This window comes from Mustelus asterias, chromosome 23 (assembly GCF_964213995.1).
Source record: "Mustelus asterias chromosome 23, sMusAst1.hap1.1, whole genome shotgun sequence".
NCBI classification, from domain to species: domain Eukaryota; kingdom Metazoa; phylum Chordata; class Chondrichthyes; order Carcharhiniformes; family Triakidae; genus Mustelus; species Mustelus asterias.
The window spans coordinates 39,655,028-39,667,404 of record NC_135823.1 but is presented as its reverse complement, the minus strand read 5'-3'; the positions used below and the strand labels follow the sequence as shown (position 1 = coordinate 39,667,404).

The 12,377-nt window shown below is 42.9% G+C and overlaps 1 protein-coding gene across 2 annotated transcripts in view; it reads right to left on the bottom strand.

Annotated features, from left to right (window-relative positions):
* kdm8 (lysine (K)-specific demethylase 8) overlaps nt 1-12,010 on the bottom strand; it is a 36,941-nt gene extending 24,931 nt beyond the window's left edge. The window contains exon 1 of one of the 2 annotated variants that reach the window (XM_078240376.1): nt 11,911-12,010. The gene's annotated coding sequence lies outside the window, so the exon portion shown is untranslated. The remainder of the gene's footprint in view (nt 1-11,910) is intronic. The other variant, XM_078240374.1, reaches the window with a different exon arrangement.
* Between the last annotated feature and the right edge of the window lie 367 nt (nt 12,011-12,377).

Genomic DNA, 12,377 nt, shown 5'->3' with positions numbered 1-12,377 from the left:
TTGGTCTTCACATCTAAGGAAGGATATACTTGCATTGGGTGCAGTACAGCAAAGGATCACTGTGATTTGTTTCTAGGATAGAAAGGTTGTCCTAAAATGAAAGGCCTATACTCTCTGGAGTTTAAGAGACTGAGAGGTGATCTCATTGAAACATATTGAGCAGGATTTTCTAGCCACTCCCACCCCAAGACCAGAAAATCCCATCCAAGGTCAACAGATCTTTACATGGTCCTCTCCCCTGCCTGCCACGATTCCCGTGGTGGGCAGGATGGGAAAGTTCTGCCCAGTAAATTTTAACAGGGCTGGCAGGATAGATGTTGAGAGGCTATTTCCCCGTGCTGGAGAGTCTAAGACTCAGGGATAAAGTCTCTGGATAAGGGGCTGGCCATTTAGGACTGATACGAGGAGACATTTCTTCACTCAGAGGGTTGTGAATCTTAGGGATTGTCTAAAGCAGATTGTTATGGATGTTCCATTGTTGGGTATATTTAAGGCTGAAACAGACAGATGTTGGTCCTCAGGAAAATTCTGGGGCTTTTGAGGAATGGATTGAAAAGTTGAGTCGGGGTAGACCAGCCATGATCATATTGAATAATAGTCTACTCCCATTATGTTCAGCTCAAAACTGGGTATTCATGAGCCATGAGTAGCAGAACTGTAATCCACCACAATCTGTTAACTGACGGCTCAGCACATCCCTCAATTCACCATCATCATTAAGCTCGAGGACTAATTCTGCCTCAATAAGTGTAGAAGATCATGCCAATAGTACCACCAGGTATACCTAAAAATAAGGTGCAAACTTGGTGAAGCGACAACACAGGACTACATGCACACTAAACAGTGGAAGCAGCAAGATTGGACAGAGCAAAGTGACCCCACAACTAACAGATCAGATCAAAGCTCTGAAGTCCTGCATATCCAGTTGACAATTAAACAAATAAGGGGAGGTGGTTGTTCCTTGAACATCCCTCTCTTCAATAATGGGAGATTTCAGCTGGTGAGTGCAAAATACAACAGTGAAAGGTTTACAACCCACTTCAAGCCAGCGGTGCCAAGTGAATGATTCATCTAGGCGACCTCCTCAGCTCCACAGATGTTAGCCTTTAGCCAATTCGATATGACAGCAAGAAACAGCAAATACAGTGGATATAGCAAAGACTATAGGCTCCAACAACATCTGGCTAGTGTTGAATTCTTGTGTTCCAGAGCCAGCTGGGCCCCAGCCAAGCAGTTCCAGTCATCACAACTTTGGCATTTACTTGACGAAATGAAAAATTGTCCAGATGTGTCCTGTCCAGAAAAAGCAGGTCAAATCCAACTCTTTTGAGTTTACTCTTAATCACCAGAAAAGAAATAAGTGTTATTCCTCAACTGTGCTATCAAGCAGCATGACTAATAAATAATTAAATGTTCAATAATGGGCCATAGTCTCAGAACTGTATTCGTCCTAATCTCATCCAATAAGAACTATCCAAGAGATTACTCAGCACCAGAGAGTGGGAATCCTAGCTGATGATCTCCTTGTGAGCCCGCAAACACTGAAGTCAAATGCCCCAACCTTCCTCTGCAGTGTCACTCAGTTAAGATCAGGTAACCAAGCATAGACCAAGGACTAAACATACAACCTTCTAATTTGTACATCTTAGTTTCACTCTTCTTTAAAACTCCTGTTTCTGATCAATAAGGTTTATAAAATCAACTCTATGCTGTCCCAGTGGAATGAAGGTAAGACTGCCAGCAACAAACAGCCTACTTTCCAGAATCTCCTTGTGATTAAGCTCAATAATTACAGTTTGAAATGGCACTATCCAAAGACAGAATGCTCCGAGCATCAGGAAGTATGGGGCAATCACACAGATTCCACAATGGCTTCATTTTAAAAGGAATGGTTCTTTTTAAAAGGCAAACCAAGTAATTTTATGCAAGGTAACTTGTCTCTCATGAGTCAAAATTTGCTTCAAGTCAGTAAGGCATGGTAAAAGCAAATTACTGCAGAGGATGGAATCTGAAACAAAAGCAGAAAATCTCAGCAGCTGTGGAGAGAGAATAGAGCCAACATTAAGTCTGGATGGACAAAGGGTGAACACAGTAAGAAGTCTCTCAACACCAGGTTAAAGTCCAACAGGTTTATTTGGTAGCAAATACCATAAGCTTTCGGAGCGCTGCTCCTTCGTCAGATGGAGTGGACTCCATCTGACGAAGGAGCAGCGCTCCGAAAGCTTATGGTATTTGCTACCAAATAAACCTGTTGGACTTTAACCTGGTGTTGTGAGACTTCTTACTGTGTTCACCCCAGTCCAACGCCGGCATCTCCACATCAGGACAAAGGGTCATCCATACTCGAAACGTTGGCTCTATTCTCTCTCCACAGATGCTGTCAGACCTGCTGAGTTTCTCCAGCATTTTCTGTTTTTGTTTCAGATTCCAGCATCCATGGCATTTTGCCTTTAAGGTAAATAGAGATGGAGCAGAGGAAAGAGTTCATGCTCTGAAGTTGTTGAATTCAATGTTCAGTCCAGAAAGCTGTAAAATGCCTAATTGGGAGATCAGGTGCTGTTCCTCCAGTCTGAGTTGGACTTCACTGGAACACTGCAACATGCCAAGGACAGACATGTGGGCATGAGAGCAGACATGTATAACATATGGCTCAGTTGGGAATACTCACAGGATTTGAGCACATAATCTAGAGCCAATCATTTGGTGTGGGCTGGAGTAATATTTGGGTCAGGCTGGGTATTGTCAAAAGATTTCCTTCCTTAAGGACATTAATGCACCAGTGACGTAGGGAACTAGTTTTTGATTTGATTTTTTGTCATATGCATTAGTATACAGTGAAAAGTATTGTTTCTTGCGCGTTATATAGACAAAGCATACCATACATAGAGAAGGAAGGAGTGCAGAATGTAGTGTTGCAGTCATAGCTAGGGCATAGAGAAAGATCAACTTAATACGAGGTAGGTCCATTCAAAAGTCTAATGGCAGCAGGGAAGAAGCTGTTCATGAGTCAGTGACATAGGTTCTTTAAGGGCCATCAAAAAAGGCTTCAGTTTCAATGACTTGTCTGAAGGGCTGTATCTCAGGCATGTAGATTCATAGAACTTACAGCACAGAAGGCCATTTGGCCTATCGGGTCCCCACCAGTCAACAAAGGTATAACTGGACGAATCCCATTTTCCAGTGCTTGACCCGCAGCCCTGGAAGTTTTGGCAGCACAAGCAAATATTTAAATATTTCTTAAATGTTACGCGAGTTTCTGGCTCAACCACCCTTTCAGGCAGTGAATTCTGCACTCTCACCACCCTCTGAATGAAAAAGTTACTCAACTCCCCACTTAGCCTTCTACCTCTTACCTTAAATCTATGCCCCCTGGTTATTCACCCCTTGACTAATGGAAAAGTGTCTTCCTGTCCACCCTATCTACACCCCCCATTATCTTATGCACCTCTATCAGGTCCCCTCTCAATCTTTGCTGCTCCAAGGAAAACAGCCCCAATCTATTCAATCTTTCCTCGTAGCTCAGATCCTCCAGCCCATTAAATCTCTTACGCACCTTCTCCAGTGCAATCACATCTTTCCTATAATGTCGTGACCAGAACTGCACGCAGTACTCCCATTTGTGGCCTAACCAATGTTTTATACAGTTCCAGCGTGACCTCCCTGATCTTGTATTCAATGCCTCAGCTAATAAAGTCAAGTATCCCAAATGCCTTCTTAACCACCTTACCTACTTGCCCTAACACTTCCAGGGATCTGTGGATATGCACTCCAAAGTCCCTCTGATCTTCAGTACTTTCCAGGGTCCTACCATTCATAGTGTGACCTTTTGCCTAATTAGCCCTCCCCAAGTGCATAACCTCACACTTTTCCAGGTTGAATTCCATTTGCCACAGATCTGTCCACCTGACCAGTCCATTGATATCTTCTTGCAGTCTACACCAATCCTTCTCACTATTTACCACCATACCAATCTGTGAACACCTTGATCATACCTCCTACATTTAGTTCAAATCATGAATGTACACCACAAGTGGCAAAGTCCCTAGCACCAAGCCCTGCAGAACCCCACTGGAAACAGACTTCCAGTCACAGAAACATCCCTCTACCATCATCCTCCTGCTTCTCAGCCAATTTTGGATCCAATGTCTCACTTTACCCTTGGAGCTCATGGGCGCTTACTTTCTTGACCAGTCTACCATAAGGAACCTTATCAAAAGCCTTGCTAAAGTCCAAATAGACCACAGCAAATGTATTACCCTCATCAACACTTGGTTACTTCCTCAAAAAATGTGATTATATTTGTCAAACACAATTGGCCATTAACAAATCCATGCTGACTATCCCTGATTAATCCATATCTGCCCAAGTACAGATATATTATGTCCTTCAGAATTATTTCTTGTAATTTTGCCACCAGCAAGATTAGACTGACTGGACTATAATTTCCTGGTCTATCCCGACCTCCCTTTTTTAATAATGGGGCAATGTTATCAATCATTCAGTCCGCTTGCAACTCACTTATGGCCAAAGACTTGGAAATTATTGCCAGTACCCCAATATCTCCTTCCTTGCCTCCCTCAGCAGACTGGGATACATCTCATCCGGGCCTGAGAATTTATCCACTTTTAAAGGCAGCTAAACCTGCTAGTACCTCTTCTCAACATTAATTTCCTATAATATTTCACAGTCCTCCACCCTGATGTCTACACCCATGTCGAACTCTTCCACTGTGAAGACCGACGCAAAAGTATTCATTGAGGACTGTACCCACTTCTTCCGGGTCCACACACAGATTACCTATATGGTTCCTAATTGGCCCTACTTTTTCCCTAATTATTCTCTTGCTCTTTATATATTTAAAAAACCCCTTTGGATTTTCCTTTATTTTACCCATCAAAGGTTTTTCATGCAATCTCTTAGTTTTCCCAAGGTCCTCTTTAAGTCCCCCTCGCAACACACACTTTTCATACTTCTTTAGGGACTCTATGATATTGAGCTCTTGGTATTGGCAAAAAGCTTCTCTTTTTTGTAAATCCTGCCCTTTACATCCCTTGACATCCAGTGTTCTCTGGTCCCACCCTTTACGGGAACATATCTGCCCTGTAATCTCACTATCTCCTCCTTTAAGGCCTCCCATCTCCCTGTCCTCTGGAATGCAGAAACTGCCAGGACCTATAAACCACTTTCCATTCCATTAAGATTCTCTTTCCAGAAACATAATGTTCATAAATTAATAAAGTGTGGGATATAAAATAGCAAAAACCTATTCTGTCTCTTTCCACACGATAATTTTCAAATTCCACTTTAAATAAATCAGCACAGATTTTAAAAGTGCATTGTCATTATTTTTTAAATCTTATTAAGAGCTGCAGCAAACGTGCATGTTGAAAGAATCTGGAAATAAGATTTAAGTACTCGTTTTTCTGAGATGAATTGATTTTTTAAGTGACAGCATCTGTTTGTTTATATTTCATTTGCAGCTAATTCGTCCCTGGGCGGCTGTTTCTGGCTGTTTGGTGAATATTAACCAGCTGTCACAATTAGGCACAGCAAATCCAATTAGCTCATGCATAAAGGAGTTTCTGGACATAGTTTAGAAGTGATAACATTTTTAAAAACTGCTGCCCATTTGTACTTTCGAAAACTGTGATAAATGAATCTTACATTGGGTAAAGAGATGGAGATGAATTAAGGAACATGGTATAATTTGAAGTTTAAGTGTTCCTGACAAGCTTATACTATAGACCAGAGCTCAGTGCCAGTCATACACTACACCATTTCAACAGAAACAGTTTCTTTTGTCAAATTTTCCCTTTCTTCTCACAAGGGCAGACCCTAGCTGGCATATAAATCCCTGAGTGGTACTGACCCAAATCATTGTGTGTGACTACAGAAAGTGGCAGAGGGTTAGTCAACCACAGAGAGCATCACAGCTGAGCTTGCTCGTGTCTTTGCAGGGTTCCCACATAGTATTTTCCAGTCAGGGTCACTGCAAAGCAATCAGGAGCTTGAATTCTGAGTTATGCGCTTCTGCCTTGTGGTTTAGAGGCATTAAAGTTAACTGTCCAGACCGCAACACTGGTTACTGTCTCTCCCAGTTTAGTGTCCCTTCCAGCTTAGTATTATTTGCAAATTTGGATTTATTCTACTAATCCTTCATCCAAGTCATCAATATATATACATATATGGTGAAAAGCTGAGGTTGCAATATAGATCCCAGGGAGGGGAACAAAGCTGGGCACATTTATCAATTAGTGTATGCTCTCTTCATCCCTATTCTCTCTCTTCTATCTCCAAACAAATTAGCAACCCAGAACTGAATGGTTCATATTCATTAGGAAAGATTGAAAATGTTGGATTTGTTTTCTCCAGAAAAAAGCTTAAGGGATATCCTGATAGTGTCTAGGATTATGAAAGGGTTTGTTTGATAGGGTGGCTGTAGAGAAGATGCTTCTGCTTCTGGGACCCAAAACTAGGAACCATAAATATAAAATAGTCATTAGCAATCACATCTTTTAAGCTGAATAGTATTCTTATTCAAATATTTTATTTCTTCTGACACTTACATTCCTGTACAAAATTCATACTGTAATTGATCCAGTATGCCCACGTGTTGTTGGGCTTTCTAATCACACAATTTGACTTGGGGTGGGAGGTAAAAGTCCCACACTATGTACAATATCTTTATCTCCCCCCCACCCTAACTAATAAAATTTTCTCTCTGACAATCACTCTATCCTTTGGTGCTTTTCTTGATTTTGTTGATACTACGAAGATCTTTATTCCACTCAACTTGACTCTTTTAATCCCCTAATCTAGAATAGATTTTGCCTTCCTTTTACCACCTGGTTTCAGGGCAGCAAGAGGTAAGTTTTGTGGACAGACTTAGCGCCAAGCCCCTGAATGGCAAGGGCAGGCTTAGCGCCAAGCCCCGGAATGGCAAGGGCAGGCTTAGCACCAAGCCCCTGAATGGCGAGGGCGGGTTAGCGCCAAGCCCCTGAATGGCGAGGGCGGGTTAGCGCCAAGCCCCTGAATGGCGAGGGCGGGTTAGCGCCAAGCCCCTGAATGGCGAGGGCGGGTTAGCGCCAAGCCCCTGAATGGCGAGGGCGGGTTAGCGCCAAGCCCCTGAATGGCGAGGGCGGGTTAGCGCCAAGGTGACCTTAATGAAACACAAAATATTCTGATAGGACCTCATAGAGGTGGATGCTTCCACCCAACATAGCTTGGTGTCCTGGCTTCAAGAACTGTACCACCCCCACGCTGGTAAAATAACAGCGGCAGCAAAGAGGTCGTTACATGGCCATTAACTGGTACCATACTTTAGGAAGGATGTCAAGACATTTGAGAGGGTACAGAGGAGATTCACAAGAATGGTTTCAGGGATAAGGAACTATTTTTTAAAGGATTTCGCTGAGCACTTGTGTTTGACTTTTTTTTTAAAAAAAGAGTTATTTGAGGAAGTAACAAGCGACCTGGATAAATGGAAACCTGTGTGTGCTATACTTAGGATTTCCAGAAGGCATTTGACAAGGTGCTAAATCAAAGTTTACGAAACAAAGTAAGAGCTCATGGCACAGGGGCGATATACCAGCATGGACAGAGGATTGGTTAGCTAACAGGAAGCAAAGACTAGGTCTTTCTGAGTTGGAGATTGAAGCACTCCAGAAATATAGAGAGTAGGTGTCCTGATAATGAATCACAAAGAAGCTAGGATGCAGATACAGCCAGTGATTAGGAAGGCTCTCATTTATTGCAAGGAGAATGGAATATAAAATTTAAGGATATTTTGCTACAGTTGTGCAGAGCATTGGCGAAACCACATCTGGAGTGACATGTAGTTTTGGTCTCCTCACTTGAGAAAGAATATAATTGCATTAGCAGTTCAGAGAAGGTTAACTCGATTGATCCTTGGGATGAGGGGTTACCTTATGAGGAAAGGTTTACACGTTGGGCCTGTATCTACCGGAGTTCAGAAAAATGAGAGGCGATCTTATTGAAACATACAAGATACTGAGGGGGCTTGACAGGGTGGATGCAGAAATTGGGTTTCCCCCTTGTGGGAGAGACTAGGGGGTACAGGTTAAAAATAAGGGATCTCCCATTTACAAAGGAGATGAGGAGACATTTCTTTCTCTCTGAGGGTCATGAGTCTGTGGAACTTTCTCTCCTCAGAGAGTGGTTGAGGCAGGGTCATTGAATATTTAACCAGAGGTAGTTAGATTTTTAACTAACAAGGGAAATCTTTAAAGGTCAATAGAAAGCCACGAAAAAAAGCTACAAAGAAAAGTAAGATGGATTATGAGAGTAAACTAGCTCAGAATATAAAAACAGATAGCAAAAGTTTCTACAAATATATAAAACGAAAAGAATGGCTAAAGTAAACATTGGTCCTTTAGAGGATGAGAAGGGAGATGTAATAACTGGAAATGAGAAAATGGCTGAGGCATTGAACAGGTATTTTGTGTCGGTCTTCACAGTGGAAGACACAAATAACATGCCAAAAATTGATGACAGGAAGGCTATGGCAGGTGAGGACCTAAAAACTATTGTCACGGAAGAGGTAGTGTTAGGCAAGCTAATGGGACAAATCTCCTGGCCCTGATGGAATGCATGCCAGGGTACTAAAAGAGATGGCGGGGGAAATAGCAAATCCACTAGTGGTAATTTACCAAAATTCACTGGACTCTGGGGTGGATCCCGCAGATTGGAAAACAGCAAATGTGACGCCACTGTTTAAAAAAGCCGGGTAACTATATGCCGGTTAGCTTAACTTCTGTAGTAGGGAAAATACTTGAATCTATAATCAAGGAAGAAATTGCGAGATATCTGGATATAAATTGTCCCATTGATAAGACACAGCATGGGTTCATGAAGAGCAGGTCATGTTTGACTAATTTGGTGGAATTCTTTGAGAACATTACATGCGCAGTGGACAATGGGGAACCTGTGGATGTGGTGTACCTGGATTTCCAGAAGGCATTTGACAAGGTGCCGCACCAAAGACTGCTACATAAGATAAAGGTGCATAATGTTACGGGTAATGTATTAGCTTGGATAGAGGATTAGTTAACTAACAGAAAGCAAAGACTGGGGATAAATGGGTGTTTTTCTGGTTGGCGATCAGTGATTAGTGGTGTGCCTCAGGGATCAGTGTTGGGACTGCAATTGTTTACGATTTACATAGATGATTTGGAGTTGGGGACCAAGTGTAGTGTGTCAAAGTTCGCAGATGACACTAAAGATGAGTGGCAGAGCAAAGTGTGCAGAAGACCCTGAAAGTCTGCAAAGGGATATAGATAGTCTAAGTGAGTGGGCGAGGGTCTGGCAGATGGAGTACAATGTTGGTAAATGTGAGGTCATCCACTTTGGTAGGAATAACAGCAAAATGGACTATTATTTAAATGGTAAAAAATTGCAGCATGCTGCTATACAGAGGGACCTGGTGTCCATGTGCAAGAATCACAAAGAGTTGGTTTGCAGGTGCAGCAGGTAATTAAGAAGGCAAATGGAATGTTTTCCTTCATTGCTAGAGGGATGGAGTTTAAAAACAGCGAAGTTATGTTGCAGCTGTATAAGGTGCTGGTGAGGCCACACCTGGAATACTGTGTACAGTTTTGGTTTCCTTACTTGAGAAAGGATATATTGGCACTGGAGGGGTTGCAGAGGAGATTCACTAGGTTGATTCCGGAGTTGAGAGGGTTGGCTTATGAGGAGAGACTGAGTAGACTGGGGCTATACTCATTGGAATTCAGAAGAATGAGGGGAGATCTGATAAAAACATAAGATAATGAAGGGAATAGAAAGATAGAAGCAGGGAAGTTGTTTCCAGTGGCAGGTGAAACTAGAACTAGGGGGCATGGCCTCAAAGTAAGGGGGAGCAGATTTAGGACTGAATTGAGGAGGAACTTCTTCACACAAAGGGTTGTGAATCTGTGGAATTTCCTGCCCAGTGAAGCAGTTGAGGCTACCTCGTTGAATGTTTTTAAGGCAAGAATAGATAAATCTTTGAACAGTAAAGGAATTAAGGGCTATGGTGAGTGGGCAGGTAAATGGAGCCCAGTCCACGAAAAGATCAGCCGTGATCTTATTGAATGGCGGAGCAGGCTCAAGGGGCCAGATGGCCTACTCTCCTAATTCTTATGTTCTTATCAAAAAGTATCATGTTTAGGCAGGGTAGTGGCATTGAGGTCACAATCAGATCAGTCATGATCAAATAGCCTACTCTTGTTCTTAATTCGTATGTGCAGTTCTGTGGTCAGATTGGAGATGATGAGCTGTTCTCCTCAGAGAAAAGGTTAAGATGAGATTTGACAGAGGTCTGGACAAAAGTATGGGAGTGTCAAGAACCAGAGAAAACCGATTGATGTTCGGCAAAAGAAGCAACAATGACATGAGAAAAAAACATTTTTGTGCAGAAAGTAGCCAGGATCTAGAATGCCTCCCTGAGCATGCCATGGAGAAACAGTCAACCAAGTTTTTGAAAGGGAGTTGGATAATTACTTCAACAAAAAAAAGTGCATGGTTAGGAGAAAATGGCAGGATAAGGGTTTTTCCCTGGAGCGTAGGAGGCTTATAGATGGCCATTGATAAGATAGATAGTCAACATCATTTCCCAAAAGGTAGGGGAGTCTAAAACTAGAAGGCTTAGGTGAGAGGGGAGAGATACAAAAGGCTCCAGAGGGGCAACTGTTTCACTCAGAGGGTGGGTGAGTGTCTGGAACAAACTGCCAGAGGCAGTAGTAGAGCCTGATACAATTTTGTTTTTTTCAAAAGGCATTTAGACAGTTACATGAGTAAGAAGGGTATAGAGGAACATGGACCAAATGTGGGCAATTGGGACTAGCTTAGTAGTAAAAACTGGGCAGCATGGACAAGTTGGACCAAAGGGCCTGTTTCCATGCTGTAAACCTCTATGTCTCCAAGTGGGACTAGGTGAGTTGCTGAGAGCTGGCACAGAAAAGACAGAGTCCCTAGAGTGCAGAAGGAGGCCATTCAGCCCATCGAGCTTGCACCACTAACAATCCCACTGAGGTCCCATCCCCGTAACCCCATGCATTTACCCTGCTAATCCCCCTGACACTAAGGGGCAATTTAGCATGACCAATCCAACTACCATGCACATCTTTGGAGTGTGGGAGGAAACCAGAGGACCCCCACACAGACATGAGTGTCTCCACAGTCACCCAAAGCCGGAATTGAACCCAGGCCCTTGGTGCTGTGAGGCAGCGGTGCTAACCACTGTGCCACCCCGACTGAATGGCATCTTGTGCTACAATCATTCTATGCGTCTATGTCAAGTCACCAATGGAATGTGTCAGGGTGGGGCAGCATACCATGAGGACAGATATTAGGTGACCAATAGTAGGGAAGGGGAAAGCATCATTTGGATTTACAAGTGACCAATGGCAGCAGTGTGGGTTAAGGAACCACAAGAATATCAGGTTACTAACAGAAATCAAGGATGGACATGTTGGGCAGGAAGTGATGCAATGAAAACCCAGGATTACAACCAACCAGTTGGAAACCTTATGGGCACAAGGGGAAAACAAAACATGGGGGAGATAAATTAGAAATCAACAATGTTTTTCTGACATTATGTTTCATCACATCATAGCTATCAAACTCTAATAGTGTTGTATTATTCCAATAAGATTTATAAATTCTTGGAAATGTATACAAGAGTGCCATATCACACTACTGTGTATCAAACTAACGATCAGTCCTCAGTACATCGTGTGATCTGAGAAATGCATTTGATAAAGCTGCAGCATGAGTCTAAAAGTGATTATTTTCTGGGAGCCACAAAACATAACTAAACGTTGAAATATGAGATTTTAACTATCCACATTTCGCAGAGTTATTGAAAAATAGCTCAAGAGAAGCACATTAATCACTTTTCTCCCCCTTTACCTGCCTACACCACCGACGCCATTTTACTCTTCACTCTGCGGTTCCTTCTCCCCCCCGCGCTGCTGATTGAACGCTGCTTCTAATGACATCATCAATGTGTGCACACCTTCCGTGAACGCGCCAGCTCGGCACGCAGGAGGCGCCGACGCACGCTGCGGCATGACGTCATAAGACTGGCCGCCGCCTCCTCCAGGGTGCGCGTTCGCGTTCGCGTTCATGACACTTGACATTCATGTAGCAAAGCCTTGAGCGTTGGCCCGGCTAGTGCAAAGGGTAGGGGCAGCTGAGCAGGGGGCTCAGTCAGAAAGCTTCCATTAAATACACCGGAAAAAAAACATTAAAATGTTGGAAATGTTAGCACAGGAAATGAGATGCTGTGCTGGGCTGTTCTTTGCCAATTAATTGTCTGGGAATTCCTAGTCAAACACTACCCTCTCTTTTCAACTAAACCATACGTTCAGTACCAC